The sequence below is a fragment of the Amphibalanus amphitrite genome, unplaced genomic scaffold, assembly GCF_019059575.1.
Source record: "Amphibalanus amphitrite isolate SeventyFive unplaced genomic scaffold, NRLGWU_Aamphi_draft 001641F_arrow, whole genome shotgun sequence".
NCBI classification, from domain to species: domain Eukaryota; kingdom Metazoa; phylum Arthropoda; class Thecostraca; order Balanomorpha; family Balanidae; genus Amphibalanus; species Amphibalanus amphitrite.
This window is the reverse complement of record NW_024883134.1, coordinates 2946-17991: the sequence shown is the minus strand read 5'-3', so window position 1 is coordinate 17991 and position 15046 is coordinate 2946. Positions and strand designations below refer to the sequence as shown.

Below are 15046 nucleotides of genomic sequence, written 5' to 3'. Positions count from 1 at the left end.
CGATTAAATTGAGCTGGCGAGTCACGAAAGCCACCAATGAACTTGGAAAGATATGCCGAATCAAATGATATGTGACATGGCCTCCTTTGACCAACTTCGTGACCTGAGGGGCTCTGAACTGACCTTGACCCGAGGTCAATACCTTAAGTCGGCCTCAGCTGACGAAAAAGCAGGGGTGCGAAGCCGGAGCCGGAGCTTGAGCTGGAGCCGGAGCCGCCGGAGCCGACATATTTTGTCCGGAGCCGGAGCCGTGACACAATATAGCCCGGAGCCGGAGCCGGAGCCGGAGCCGTTAGAAAAGGCGGCGACTCCGACTCTTTTTTTGAAGAGGAAAAAATTATTCACCTAGTTCGGTTTGACAGTACAAGGCAATAAAACCTTTGGTACCTATTCAAAATAACCTTGTTATGCAAGTACAGAAACAACGTGAACCAATCCCTTCGTCTTTTTTCTTCTCGCCGTATTTAATTGTATAGAGGATGTACTGAGTAGGTACTGTAGCCGGAGCCGGAGCCCGAGCCGATTTTTTCTTCTCAGGAGCCGGAGCCGAGGCCGTCAGAAATTTCCAGGGCTCCGCATCCCTGCGAAGAAGTATTCCATTCGATGCGCCTGAGCTAAGCGAACACGATGGTTCCAAAACCGTGGCTCTGTGGCATTTTTTTGCGAAATCATTTACCAAAAACCGCACCCGTTCCCTGGGCCTTGACCAGAGTGACCTGACCTTAGAGGTCACCAGTTGATCTAAGACCTTAACAGTTAACCCTCGCCGGCACAGGCCATTTTGCGTCCTTCAATGGCACAAAAGGGGGTACACCCCCCCCCCCGTTGGTACACCCCCCCCCCCCCAATGTGTTTGGCCCCTGATTGAGCTAGAGCTTCGCGGAAAAAAACGAGCGTGTTACCCGTGAAGAGAGGAAGCCGATGATACCCAATTTTAAAATTGGATACCGCTCGCTGCGTATCATCACGGCGCACACGCTGTTTTTCCGCGATCTCTAGCTAGAGGCGAAACGGCCAGGGGGTCGTGCCCCCCCCCCGCCCCTCTCGGCCGGGGCGTATGTGAAAAACAAAAACAAAACAGCATGCCTGACTACGGTTAAAATGGCACCGGAAACTCATTCAATAGCATCTGGAATTGGTCGTACTAATGTCTACGCAGACGTGGAACGCATACAATCTGACAAAACACAAAAACCACCCCCGGTGCACTAGCTGAACTGCAGTTGATATGTGGTGCAGATGAGCGGACCACCGAAGTGCTGGTGCATTGCACATGTCGATGTAATGAGTGCACATACTCTGTGACGTCAGAGACAACGTTTTGCACCGAGAGAGTAAAATGGCGACTCTGCGTTCCGGGCACTCAGTAGTCTGCTCAGCGTGAGCAGCGAGCCATCGCTCACAGTGCTCCCGCGCCCGTCTCTGGCCGGTTCCTGCTAGCCGCTGTTCATGCGGTAACTATGAAGCTGTTCCACTTGCTACTGCTGCTGGGAGTTGTCTGCATTGTCATTGATAGCGTCTGCAGCGATCCGCGACGTCGTGGCTGGAGAGGCAGAAGAAGAGGCTGGAGAAGGGGCATAGCAAGGAGTCGATTTTGCAGAAAATTCCGAATTTTTTGCTTCTTGATCTTCTTGCGACGAGGTAGGCAAATAGGTTTATTACAGCTTACTTTAACATTGTGAAACTTACCATTTTGTTATGCCAAGATATTTGTCTGGCCTTAAACGTCCCAGTCATATGCCTATTCAGTTTCCAATAGTTTGATTCAGTATTTCAGTTGTAGCAGCGCTCCTGCGGCTGATATGATGTGTACGTATGTACACGTTTTTACGTCAATGCTCTCCCAGATCCAGCTCAGATTCGGGACACCTCAGAGCGACGTGAAACTTGCGCAGCACAAAGCGTCATTCAGGACACCTCAGAGCGACGTGAAACTTGCGCAGCACAGAGTGTCCCGAATCTGGACTGAATTCGGACTGGGTTTGAGTATGGTCTGTCTTGGCAGACTTTCAATGGAAGACGTTTGCACATATCGCTATATCCTTTATGATGAATGATGATCTTTATGTATCTTCAGCCAGGACAACAGCTGCACCAACAACAACGCCAACTACAACAACTGAGACCACAACAACCGATACCACTACTGAACTTACAACAACTGAAACAACAACGGAGTCTACGACAACCGAGACGACAACTGAAACGACAACTGTACCTACCACAACCGAAACGACCACTGAACCTACCACAACTGAAACGACCACTGAAACTACGACAACTGAAACAACAACAGTGACAACAACTCCATCGACTGCGGCACCGGTAAACATAATGTTTAAATGTCTGGATCAGGAAAGTGGTTTGCAAAATTGCTTTCCAGGGGCTTTCAAGAATATTCAAATGAAAAGGCTTTCTGAAAATGAATAAAAGTAACGTTACTCATATGTATGGATATTGAAAAAGACTGAACTATTTCTTATTGCTTGGAAAAGATGTAAAGAGGGTTACACGACTCTTTTGCTTGAAGCTTTTCATATTTGGACGGATTGTTTTGGTGAATAACATCAGAAACATTGTGCACATTTAACCCGCGCCCTGATGGGGGGGGCCATTTTGGCCCCCCCTGTGGTTTTTCTTAAATAGCGAGAAAACGGCGGCGCGCAGCGCCGCCAAATTTTGGGTACCTTACCGGACATCAATTTGACACCTTCACACAAAATTTCAAGTCACAGGTCACCTCAGGTCAGGAGTTATTGAGGTCAAACTGAGGTCATGTTCGAGTAAAAATGAGCAAAAAACATGACATCTTGAAACGCTCACCAATTCTACAGTTCACAAGCAATTTTAAAGTTCTTTATGTGGTTGTGTAGAAAAAAGACGGCGCTACAAAACTGCTATCTCGGATTTTTGAAATTTTTGGATTTTGACCCCCAAAAATCAAAAAAATTGATTTTTTTTGAAAAACTCAAAAAATTTCCAAAATTTTTTCGAATTTCGAAGAAACCGGAATATATGTGATAGTCCCTGCGCTCTTCGATATACATACCAAATTTTAGATCGATACCTCTTTTTTTGGCCAAGTTATAGCGAAAAACTGTTAAAAATTGATGACGTCAAATTTTTGAACTCAATTTTTAGCAATTCTAGACCTCGTAGCGCAAAAAGGAGACCACCGTTGAACTCCCCGTGACGAGCTGCATCGAATCGATACCCATTTTATGCAAAAATATCAACTTTGAAATTTGACCTAATTTGACCTGACCTTGACCTGACCTTGACCTGACCTTGACCAAAACGTGACCTAAGCTGGCCCTAAAGTCTGTTTGACCCACATAATCGCATTTGTCATGTAAAATGGACCATAAAACATGTATCACACGACACTTTCATATTGTGACCCCCCCAGTGACCTGACCTCTGTGACCTGACCTGGTATCAGTGACCTCAAATAGCAAAATATGTGTTTGAAGAACATTTCCCCATCGATGATTTTCAATGAAATGCATTTTACACGATTTTACAACGCATTTCTTGAAATGCCTGTAAACGGTGAAAATTCGACCTTTGACCTGACCTGTGACGTCATCGGTTTGACCGAGGTCAATGAAATTGGGTCACAAGGTAGTTCCCTGTTGGGGCTATCCAACACCGTTTACTGCTTGTCGCTATGTTGCGTGGTTCTCGAGATCTGAGGGGGGGGCCAAAATGGCCCCCCCATCAGACCGCGTTGCTCGGCAGACCCCATCTGGGCGCGGGTTAAGTGTCAGTTAATGTTTGGTGTAAGCTCAGCTGGAGGTTTGTTTCTAATTTGACAGAACGTGGCGCTCCTTTTTCTTTACAGACTCCAGCATAACCGTCGGTCGCATTCACCAGTGAAGAACATCCAACGCCATCCGATCGTGTGACATTATCCGGAATTGGAGGTGACAAAAAAATTCACAAGGGGAGGGACTGAAAATAAAAGTTGTGTTCGGATCAGTTTGTCTGGATCTGTCTGGTTGTTTGTGTGTGTGATCAAGCCTTTCAGCAACGGAAACCAAAAGGGTGGACCGATCGGGACGCGAATGGGACCTATCGTTCGACGCACCGATCCGCCGGAACGACGATGGTGCCGGTCCCAGATCAATCCGCTCACTGTGGCACGTGCCGGGCGAAACACTAAAAAATGTCACGGCTACAGGCCAATAGCATTTTTTGACAACAGATCCTCTGGCCCCAGTAAATTTTGAGCTAGTGGCATCAAATTTCGCACATTGGTAGAACTCGAGAAGTGCTACCAGTAAAACGCCTTTTGGGCGAAGAACGAGCGAGCGAGATAGTGAGCCCTGCACGTGCGCAAGGGCGAGAGTGTACTTCCAACGGGCTTGTGCAAAGCACCCTTTTAACCGGTCGCTAGCAGTGTGCCAAATTTGAACGCAATCGGCCCAGCCGATCCTGAGATCTGGAAACGGCATTCTGCACGTGCGCACGTGCAAACGGGGTCCAAAATGACTTCCGCACGGCACCCTACTAGCCGGTCCCTAATCGTGTACCAAATTTGAGCGCAATCGGCCCAGCCGTTCTCGAGATCTGGCAGCGCCCCCTGCACGTGCGCACGTGCAGTAGCACCCCGACCGCAACACATGGGAATGCATTACCGGTCGCTAGCGGTGTGCCAAATTTGAACACAATCGGCCCAGCCGTTCCTGAGATCTGGAAGCGGCATTCTGCACGTGCGCACGTGCAAACGGGGTCCAAAATGACTTTTGCACGGCACCCTTCTAACCTGTCCCCAACCGTGTACCAAATTTGAGCGCAATCGGCCCAGCCGTTCTCGAAATCTGGAAACGTCCCTTGCACGTGCGCACGTGCAGTAGCACCCTAACCGCAACACATGGGAATGCATTGCCTGGTGGGTGCCTACTGCCTACCTGTATGCCAAGTTTCAGCGAAATCGCCCCAGTAATTACCGAGTTACTGAAATGGGAAAAAATTTGGCACCTCTTCTTTTTGTATTTTGCACGTGCAGTGGGGGTCACTCACATAGATTTAGAGTATCCGACCTTTGGTAGAAGGGATGCAGCTACCCTATAAAAATTACCGCAAGACAATCGCCCAAGCCGCTGCTGAGATATGGGCCTCTCAAAATCACTACTTTTGCAAAACTGCTTGAACACCCTTGACTTTTCACGTGGCACGTGCCACGACGGTCACTGAGATGTATCAAAAGTAGTCAATTACGGGGTAGAAGGGATGGGGCTACCCAGCAAAAAAGACCGCAGGCCAATCGGTCCAGCGGTTGCTGAGATATAAGCCTCTCAAAAGCGTTACAGGCCGGGCCGGGACGGCCGCTCATACTGAGATTTTTCCATTATTACCAGTAAAACGCCTTTTGGGCGAAGAACGAGCGAGCGAGATAGTGAGCCCTGCACGCGCGGAAGGGCGAGAGGGTACTTCCAACGGGCTTGTGCAAAGCACTCTTCTAACCGGTTGCTAGCGGTGTGCCAAATTTGAACGCAATTGGCCCAGCCGTTTCTGAGATCTGGAAGCGGCATTCTGCACGTGCGCACGTGCAAACGGGGTCCAAACTGACTTTTGCACGGCACCCTACTAATTGGTCCCCAACCGTGTACCAAATTTGAGCGCAATCGGTCAAGCCGTTTTCGAGATCTGGAAACGCCCCCTGCACGTGCGCACGTGCAGTAGCACCCAAGCCGCAACACATGGGAATGCATTGCCTGGTGGGTGCCTACCTGTATGCCAAGTTTTAGCGAAATCGCCCCAGTAATTACCGAATTATTAAAATGGGAACAAATTTAACACCTCTTATTGTTGTATTTTGCACGTGCACTGGGGGTGACCCACATGCATCAAGAGTATCCTATTTTTGGTAGAAGGGATGCAGCTACCCTACAAAAAATTACCGCAAGACAATCGCCCAAGCGGCTTCTGAGATATCAGCCTCTCAAAATCACTACTTTTGCAAAACAGCTTGAACACCCTTGACTTTTCACGTGGCACGTGCCACGACGGTCACTGAGATGTATTAAAAGAAGTCAATTACGGGGTAGAAGGGATGGGGCTACCCAACAAAAAGACCGCAGGCCAATCGGTCCAGCGGTTGCTGAGATATAAGCCTCTCAAAAGCGTTACAGGCCGGGCCGGGCCGCTCATACTGAGATTTTTCCGTTATATTGAAAAGACTTCGCTTCGCTCGCTGCGCTCGCTCGCTCGTAACGAGCGAGCGAGCGCAGCGAACGAGCGAGTTCATACTGGGAAGTTCATTTTTCATTCAGTTCATTCAAGGGAAAATCCTGAGTATGAGCGGCCAGCCGGCCGGCCGGCCGGCCGTGGGGACGCTTTTCAAAAGCTAATATCTTAGGAACGGGACATCCGATTGACAAGCGGTCTTCTTTACCGAATGCAAAGCCCTATAAACCGAATGTCACTTGGACGTAAAAGTTATGTGGTGTGATGGCCACCATGCGTTCTTGCCAACCACCGCACGTGGCGCGTGGTAAAGTTGGACATTTTTGTACCCCCAAAATTGCAACCTCAATAACGGCACAACGGTTGGGCCGATTGAATTGAAACTCGGTACACAGTTAGGTCTCCATCAGATAATTCATCTGCATGTGTTACGGTTGGGGTGCTGCTGCACGTGCGCACGTGCAGGGGGCGTTTCCAGATCACGAGAACGGCTGGGCCGATTGCGCTCAAATTTGGTACAGGGTTGGGGACCGGTTGGTAGGGTGCCGTGCAAAAGTCATTTTGGACTCCGTTTGCACGTGCGCACGTGCAGAATGCCGCTTGCTTCCAGATCTCAGGAACGGCTGGGCCGATTGCGTTCAAATATTGCACACCGCTAGCGACCGGTTAGAAGGGTGCTTTGCACAAGCCCGTTGGAAGTACCCTCTCGCCCTTGCGCACGTGCAGGGCTCACTATCTCGCTCGCTCGTTCTTCGCCCAAAAGGCGTTTTACTGGTATTGAAAGGACTTCGCTTCGCTCGCTGCGCTCGCTCGCTCGTAATTACGGAGCGAGCGAAGCGAGCGTAGTCTTTCCTTAGATTAACGGAAATTTCTGAGTATGAGCGGCCGGCCGGCCGGCCGTGGTCACGCTTTTGCGAGGCTTATATCTCAGCAACCACTTGACCGATTTACATGCGGGGCATTCCACGTCAAATCAAACACCGAAATCCGTCACCCCCTTCGATTTTTCTGAAAATTTGTAGGCAGACTGGGCATGGTTCAAAACTGAGTTACGTATAATATTTTCGAAATTTGATAACGTATCGCTGAGATATAGGTCATCGAATATAGCGAAAAATGCCACACATCAATTTTTTAAATGGCTATATTTCTGGTTCCTTTTCTGGTATCAAAATGATATTAACAGGGTCTTATAGGCAATCGATAAAGCTTTGATTTTTGATTATAAAATTAAATTGAAGTGACCTTGAAATACATTTGACCTTGAATTAAAACAGAAAAATTTAAATAGCAAAAAACACGTCACCTTCGATTTGAGTAATTTTTACATATTATGTCCGTCACAATGTTCCTAACCATCTGTGAAAAAATTGGAGTGGGCCATTCATAACTTTCGCGGCAAACGCCGTTTTCATGCATCAACATCACGCAACCGCGCGTGACCTTGAAAGACAGAGTCAAGACATGCTTGCTTGTGCACACTTTCTGAAATGAATGATTGCTGATTAGTGATATCCCAAACTCTGCGAGAATGGAAATGCATAGTCATCGTAGTCAAGCATTCACGTTCCATAGCAAAAGTGTCTCAGGCAAACGGTATTTTGCGGTGAATTTTGAGCCGTGTGGAAATGCATCATGAAGTAAATTCAACGAAAACATTATCACGCAACGATATCTTCACGTTTTTTGATCTTCACTATACGAAAGAACATACATTTTTTAGTATGTATGGGGAATTTCTAGTTAATCCAATAATAAATATGGCAGTTAGAGGCCTGCTATTCAGTAACATGTCGCCGGCTGAGGCGAGCTCGGCCGATGCGGGAAACGCAGCAATCACAATTTTGTGTTTACACGTTCATATTTCAATTGTTTACCAACCGATTTTCAAAATTCTTTCACCATAAGATTGCCTGTACATTTTTTAGTCTTCTCACAAAATTTGACGTGAATCGAACGTAATCAGCGGTAGGGAGCGCGATGTAAAGACGGAACCGTTCCGTTCCGTCCCGGCACAGTCTACAATTCAGGCGGCGCGTAGCGGCCGGCGCCGGCTGCCGAGTCGCCGCGTCGCCGCGGCGACAGGATGTTCACTTTACACCGCTATTACTAGAACAGTTGTGAACCGATTTTCTTATTGCTTGCACGATGAGATGTCCAATTCAATTCTTGACAAGTAGCCATAATTAATTTCGCATTAATCTTATGAGATATTGGCGGAAAACAGGAGGGGTGGGCGAAATTCGCTCTTCCCCTTCACTGCGCGTGCTAACATACCTTTGCATATGTGCAATTTTCTTCGAAACTTATGAATGGCCCACTCTAATTTTTTCACAGGTTGTTAAGAATATGGTAGACAATAAAATATATGAAAATGAGCCAAATCGAAGGTGACGTGTTTTTTGCTATTTCAATATTTGTGCTTAAGAACAGAGTTAAGCAAATTTCAAGGTCATATATTTAAGTAGGTGCAATTCTCAACAAATGCTTGAGAAATTACCTAAACAGTAAGGTTTATTTCATTCAAATCAAACAAGTACAACCAAAGTTATAGGCGTTCAAAAATATAAAGATGCAACATTTTGTAAAAATTTGATGCCCTTTATTTAGAAGACCTGTGGTCAGAATGTGCAAAAAACATCAATGTAATGTCCGGGGCCACACAGGAACTCGCTCACAAATTTATAATGAAATCGCTGATGGTAAGGTGCAAAACAGCCGATTTTTGTTCGATTTGACGTGGAATGCCCCATGCGGTAATTTTTGTAGGGTAGCTTCATTCCTTCTACCAAGTATTGCACTATTCCCGATGCATGTGGGTGACCCCTTATGCACGTGCCACGTGCAAAACGAAGAGGTGTCACTTTTGCAATTGTTGCAATATCTCGGTAACTACTGGGCCGATTGCGCTGAGAGTTGGCATGTAGGTAGGCACCCACTAGGCAATGCATATCCATGTGCCAGAGTTGGGGTGCCGCTGCACGTGCGCACGTGCAGGGGTCGTTTCCAGATCTCGAGAACGGCTGGACCGATTGCGCTCAAATTTGGTACACGGTTACGGAGCAGTTAGTAGGGTGCCGTGCACAAGTCAGTTGGGACCCATTTTGCACGTGCGCACGTGCAGGGTGCCGCTTCCAGATCTCGAGAACGGCTGGGCCGATTGTGCTCAAATTTGGCACATCGCTAGAGACCGGTTAGTAGGGTGCCGTGCACAAGTCAGCTGGAGGTACCCCCTCGAAATTTCGCACGTGCAAGGCTCACCCTCTCGCTCGCTCCGTTAGTCGCCCCAAAAGGCGTTATACTGGTAAAATAGTTGTGCTGGGGTGGACAATGCACGTGCGAGCAGTTTTCATCCCATCCCTCCTACGTATTGCCAGGGCTGTAGAACAAGAAGTTGAGGGCGAGGCAATTAGTCCGAAACTTGCCGACCATCTTTCATCCTCTGGCGATTCTGACACCGTAGCTCACACCTGGCACGTGCCAGAGGCGGGTTCCTTTTTGACCGGGGATCATAAGGTTAAAGTTTGAGCAGGCGACATCAAATTTGGCACATTGGTAGAACCTGACAAGCACTTCACGGTGACGTACGAATGACCGTCATGAGGTGCACGGTGCACGTGCAATGCACATGGAAGCAGTTTTTGCCCCTCTACTAGTAGAGTTGGTGTGTTGAATATTGCACTTACAAAGGCTGTGGGCCAAGCATTTGAACCTATTCGTCTGAAACTTGCCAGTCATAAGCATGAGCATGTTTTTTTGTATTGGGTTGCGGGCGGGTATTTTTTTCTTTTCTTTTTCAGATCTTCTCGCGTCGTTTGCGGTGGCGTTTCCTTTCCTCCGATCCCGGTCTAAAAAGGCGCTTCAGCACCACCTGCTTCTATAGCTTGAATCCTGTATGGGATAGCCGGTGGTGGAAAAACTATTTCCTTATGTGAACGTCACTGTAGCCCGAGGATGAAGACAGAAGCATTCCGAGGGTAATAATGTTTGTTGAGGTCTTCACCCGAAGACTACACTGGTGTCACAGCGGATAATGTTGATTTAGGAGTGTTGAGGTGTTGACTGTTGATGCAGTTGTACTATAATGTTACTTGTCATGGTCGATCTACTTATATAAAGATGGTGTGTATGTGATCGGAATTCATCTGAACTGGCAATAAAATGTGATCCATACATAAAAGTTTTATTTTTTATTTTAGCTTTCTTTGTTTAATTTTATTTTTATTCCTTTACTTATTATTATCATTGTTTTTTTTCTTCATAATAAAACTGAATTCTCAAGCCATTCCAAACACTTCTCACTTCATGCCCATGGTATACTTGCGAGCTGGATCAATGAATATGGGTTGGATAACGCAACAAAGGAGCTCCGCTGGTTTAGCTACAATGCACACATTTCCACGCTTGACAATGCAGCGATTCAGTGCCACAAGGAATGCGAGTACGTACAGCCCTCTGCAAACTGCGTGGTAGGTATTCTTTTTTCGACAAAACCGAGAATACGGCGAATACATACTATGCTATCGGTCACTCAAAAACCGTAACAGCAAGACGCGCGAGACTCCGCACCTTAGATTGGCATTATCATCGTGTTCATTTTCCATCAAGTTTGGCAACAAAACCCAAGTGTTTAGGTATATTTGCCCCAAAAACAAACTTCTGCATTTTGTTGCCACACAAGGCGTATACTTTGTTTAGTGATAGACCCATTCGAAGGAGTGGAGCATGGCGCATCTAGTTGCAGTGAGTTGCGACCGACTGATAACATAGCCTTTGAGCTATTATCGGTTTTGTCGAAAAAAAGAATACTTACCACGCAGTCTGCTGAGGGCTGTACAGGTCTCGCGGGTTTTAGCGGTAGGTCGCTCGGCGGGCGGGAGGGCAACTAGTTCCGCCCCTGTATCGGCGACCCTTCGCTCCGCCCAGTTACGCACGAGCGTGTACTACATCACGTAGTAGCGTGGGGGATGGGAGGGTTAGGGTGCCAGCGTGTGTAGAGGCTAGAACCGGTTTCTACCGCCTGGGCCGGCGACCCGTCATGTGGTCAGGAGACAGGGAAAGGTCAGAGGTCGCATACAATGTGCGGTGCGGTGCCCCGTCCTCCCTGCGTGCTGACCAGCAGCGCACGACCCCGTCCGTTGGCCAATCGGTGTTGAGCGGTCAAGGTCGCCCGTAGCCAGCGGGCTGAGTGAGCCGGCAGCGTGCCGATCCAAGGTCGCGAATAGTATTAGCCGGTTACCAATGGGGCCGGCAGACGACTGTTTAGCGCTGTTATTTCTTGGGGACCTTTCTGCTAAATATCCGTGACCTGATGAGGCCGGATATCGTGTCACACTACAGTTTTGTTTTCTGCCGCACTGTAGTTCCAAAACTACCAGACACAAAGCTTACCGCAGAAAATGTTGTATGGATTTTTGACATCATTTTTAAAAGATAAGCATTTGGGTTCTAGTTACACCAATGTTATTTGTTGTTATCTTTGTTATTTTTAAAGCCAAATCCATATGATTCGCTTGAAGAAGCATAAAACCATATGATAGGAGATAAATATGCCTTAGCATTCGACTTTTAGGGGGAGAGGGGTCCGAAACGTCCTTTCTCCCTTTTTCAATCCATGTCTCCCTTATCCCTAAGTATTGTAGATATCGTAAGTCGTCAACAAACTTTCATGGACCCTCTGGGCATCAGTTTTACACCATGCGGAGCCGTCTTTTTCCAGAGAGTATGATAGGTTGGCCAAAAATGACATTGGAATAACGTCATGGGTCTGCAATTTTCGACACCAAAAAAAAAAAAAACTTTTGCGGAAATAGCTGCCACGCCTATACAGTTTTGAATATAGATAAAAATGTGTAACACAATAAGATGTATATCATTAAAGCATATTATTTCAGCTATCATCATATTATTTTCAAAAAATAACCGAAAGTTTTCTAAACTTCGAGAAAATCTTGATGTGAAGAAAATCTTGATGCCCGCGCCCCTTAGGGGGAACGCCACCTTGTCCTTTTCCGTATATATCTCCTAAACGACTGTAGATATCGTCACAAACTTTCAGGGCCCCTCCGGTTATCAATTTTACACATTGTGACCGAAAATTTATCCAGAGGCTATGATAAGTTGGACCGCAAATTTGACTTCATGTTCTGCCATTTTCAACAAAAAAAGGTTTCCCGCGAAGCGCTGTCAGGCCTACAGATTTGAAGACAAAGAAAAATATTCCGAAAATACTCCGGCTTCAAAAATTGACTCCGACTCCATCTCCGACTCCAGTTCCGACTTCGGGCATTTCCCTATAAGTCCATATCATGATAGAAAAGTTCATGTCGGAGGCCAGAGACAACCATTCGCGCGTTCCATGGCCTTACATCGCAGTTATAGATTCTCTAAAAATAGCATTCAGATAAGCAGTTTCTAGCACAGCCGGTCTTCTGGTTTTTCGCTGAAAATGATCGTCCAAAACAGAAACCTTGCCTTAGCTTCGACAAAGTCTGGTTTGGAAACATCAACGAGCATAATATTTCCAAGCAAACGTGTCAAGGGCATGACTTTGAGCTATGCCAAATTAAAGGAAAAGGGCCACCTTTAACATGGGGATTGAAACTGAGATAAGTCGGTAAGATTTTGGCGACTCCGACTCCGAATCCGGTTAAAACTATCGACTCCGACCGACTCCGACTCCGACTCTGCAGCCCTGGCCGGCTATCCAACGCCGTTTAAATTTTGAAAATCGGCCGGTAACTTTCCGAGATCTTGGGAGCGGGGCGAAACGCCCCCCCCCCCCACGGGTGGTAGGGTCCGCCGATAGCCCTACGGGGCGCGGGCTAACGCGGTCCATCGATATGCCTTATCAAATCAATAGCTCGACTTTTTGGAAAACTTATGGTGAAAAAATTCACAATTGAAATCAATTTGTCAAACTCCCATTTTCGGCCGATCTATGCCGATCTATGACAGCTACGATTTTTTTTTTAATAGACATACGTGGCGATCCGCCACTTATGGCGAGTTGTTCGAGAAAAATGAGGAGGGGGGTTCGTTCGACCGTCTTTTCAAGTGCAAATAATAATTGTTATAAAAATGGTAACATCGGAAAAATACAATTCATTGTATCTTTCTCAATAAATGATTGTGGATTATTTCATAATGATAGATGCATTTTAATAAGCAAAATATATTTTTAGTTGATCTGAGGCCAGTTTTACCAACAGCAAAATCGCCGGCTGCCGGAATATTTTGCCCATAGCGGTTACTTTTTCCGATCATTATAATGATATAATACATAATTATATAATATATTATAAATAATTATTTATTATATATTTAGGGGTTATTAGTTGACCTTGAAGAAGACTTCTAAAAAATACTGGCAGCCGGCTATTTTTCTGTTGGTAACACTGGCCTCAGCACACTTTCATTCTATTCTATGCCTAAACCTATAACCCTGTTCCAGCTCTTCCCAACCCCTGCTTTCATAGACATGCGACACCGGCCGAGCTACAAGGCTGGCGGCGAGCGCCTCACCCCTCCCTACACGCCAAACAGCGCCGGGCTCTCGTGACCTCTGGCCTCACCGCCCGAGGGCTCGGCCGTTGTCCAAGGACGCCCTGCGCGGCGGGCCGCAGTGATAGCCTCTGCTGAGTCCCGCTTCCATTCACCGTTTACTACGCGCTGGGTTCATTCATGCCTCTGCGTTTCAGCGTCCTACCCGTTGGGTGGCGCCACTGTAGTCATAGGCGACTGCAGGGAAGCCGCGGTCAGAATGCCCCAAACGGGGAATTTTGAGGTTTTCTTTAAATTTCTCCGAAACTATCCGGCATACGGTTAAGCCTTTTTCCGTGATCATGGTAGGAGCTATACGAATAAATCGGTCACATCTTCAAGCCTACAAAGCTGACGACGAAAAAGCTATAGCCGGAAAGGCGAAACCTACCCTTAAAACCCGCGAGACCTGTACATACGTCTCCATTCATGCACGTACATACGCCTTACGTCTCGTCTTACTTACTCGTCTTATGTCTTACTTACGTCTCCGTTACAAACAGCTAGATAAGCAGTGAAATAAAACGTTGTTTATTATATTTCCGAAAATATCCAAATACGATAAGAGGTTTCTGAACAAGCAACTGGAACGATGAGCCGTGAGCGAGTTAGAATGGAAGAAAGAACGAGAGAGAGAGAGAGAGAGAGAGAGAGAGAGAGAGAGAGAGAGAGAGAGAGAGAGAGAGAGAGAGAGAGAGAGAGAGAGAGAAAAAGAAGAAAGGGAGAGCAAGAATTAGAGATAGAGATAAAGAGAGGTGAGAGGGAGATCGGAAATCGATGTGAGAAAACAAACAGTTGAATCGGTCAAAACTCAAAACAAGAGAAGGTTGACAGGACGAGAAACAGAAAGAAGAAAGAAACAATTAAAGAAAGAAAGAAAGAAAGAAAGAAAGAAAGAAAGAAAGAAAGAAAGAAAGAAAGAAAGAAAGAAAAATAGATAGATAGATAGATAGATAGATAGATAGATAGATAGATAGATAGAAAGAAAGATATGTGAACGATATATAGATAACTATATCGGGAAAGATTTGTGAACGATATATAGCAAGATATAGATAGATATGCGAATATGCTGCTAGATAGATAGATAGATAGATAGATAGATAGATAGATAGATAGATAGATAGATAGATAGATAGATAGATAGATAGATAGATAGATAGATAGATAGATAGATAGATAGATAGATAGATAGATAGATAGATAGATAGATAGATAGATAGATAGATAGATAGATAGATAGATAGATAGATAGATAGATAGATAGATAGACAGACAGACAGACAGACAGACAGACAGACAGACAGACAGA

At 46.2% G+C, this 15046-nt stretch overlaps 1 long non-coding RNA gene across 1 annotated transcript; it reads left to right on the top strand.

The window, feature by feature from the left end:
* The first annotated feature begins 1261 nt into the window (after nt 1-1261).
* Nucleotides 1262-3981, top strand: LOC122374336. The gene is made up of 3 exons (XR_006255199.1): nt 1262-1641; nt 2078-2325; nt 3845-3981. It is a non-coding gene; the product is annotated as an uncharacterized LOC122374336 (long non-coding RNA).
* The last annotated feature ends 11065 nt before the right edge of the window (nt 3982-15046 follow it).